The sequence below is a fragment of the Papaver somniferum genome, chromosome 11, assembly GCF_003573695.1.
Source record: "Papaver somniferum cultivar HN1 chromosome 11, ASM357369v1, whole genome shotgun sequence".
Lineage (NCBI taxonomy): Eukaryota > Viridiplantae > Streptophyta > Magnoliopsida > Ranunculales > Papaveraceae > Papaver > Papaver somniferum.
In genome coordinates, this window is record NC_039368.1 from 10,118,612 (window position 1) to 10,120,188 (window position 1,577).

The window sequence follows — 1,577 nt, forward strand, 5'->3', positions numbered from 1 at the left end:
GCCTTATTTTTGCGAAGAGAAGTTGACTTGACTCGGGGAGAAGACTTGGTGGATTTAGGGCGAGAGGGACCCTCCAGTTGAGCTGAAGAAGCTCCACCTTTTTCTTCAGACAAACCACATCTTCCTTAAGACCTGTGAGCTCATTATGAGACTTGCGAAGGTCCTCCACAGCTTGATTCTTTGCCTTGAAAACTTGATCCTTGTCCTCCCCCAATTTCTTGATGGTGGATATTGATGAAGAATGAAGATTCCTCAAAGTAGTAAGCGAATTGTTGAGCCGTTGAAACTCCAACCTGAAGTGTTCATTCTCGTCATGAAGATGTTGGTTCAATTCCTCGTTATGATAGCAATCAGCGGATAAACGATCCAGTTGCAAAAATAAGGTCTCCACTTTCTCATTTAATACTTCATTTTCGGTCAAGTAGCAATCATTTTGGGAAGAAAGGTTCAATTTATAGGTACGAGTGTCTTCAAGTAAGGCAGATACTTCGGAGGCATCCATTCGGTATTTCATGCTCCGAGCTTGATGAAATACGAAATAAGAAAATAACAAACGCAAAGGCAAACTAAAAAACAAGTTTACAAGGGGAAGAGCTCACTTCGGTACTTCTCCACCTTATTCTATTGACTAGCAGAGTACTCCTTCTTTTCTTTTAGTTCTTTCGTCAGATCTTCAATCCGAGAACCATCCTTCTTCATTTTCTCGCGAGTAAGACGAGTCTCGATTATGCTAGCCATATGACGATTGACTTCCTACAAATTCAAGGGTTAGAGCTTATAAACGAAACCGAAAGGCTAAAGGGGACGCCGACAAAGAGGTATCAAAGAATCACCTAAGTCATTAAAGCAGAGTGTTGTTGAAGAGACAGACTCATAGATGCATTCAACAACGCAGCCGGATATTGAGAGAGGAAGTCATCGGTGCTGAAGAGTGTTAGATATTCGAGAGCAACGGACCTGGTAGCAGGATCCTCGCCACCCTTGCGGTAAATGCCCTGCAAAAACTTCATGTCCGGTTCGTAGATAGATTGAGACAACACGGACGAAGCCTTCAACACCCTCGCTTTGCTAGTGGTTGGTGCCCCGGCGAATTCCTTAGGATGCACGACCGGAGGAGGAGGAATGAAAGAATCAGCAGCCTTAGAAGGGACCATTGACTGAGGACGGAAGGACTGGTGTTTAGGAGGGGCAGTATGAGACGGAGAGACGGTCTTAAAAGAGGTCAAAAGGTCCTACGTTGCCTCTTAGGCTCGACAGGAGAAGGAACGTGGGAATTACCAGTCTGCGAAACAATAGGATTAGTATAAGTAGGAATAATGGGACACAAGTTGCGATATAATATCACAGGCGAGGAAAATAACCTGACTAGAAAGGGGAGGAGACACGAGAGGCTCACGCCTTTTTCACCCAGGGACATGTTGTTTTGCAGAAGTAGCGTCTTTCTGCACATAAAGGAGTTAGAATCCGAGAATCACAAAGGCAAAGAAAGAGGAAACGTGGAAGATTAATACCGTCTCTAGAGAAGCGGACGCAGGGATAATGACTTTCTCCTTGATAAATCCAACAGGGGTAGCTCA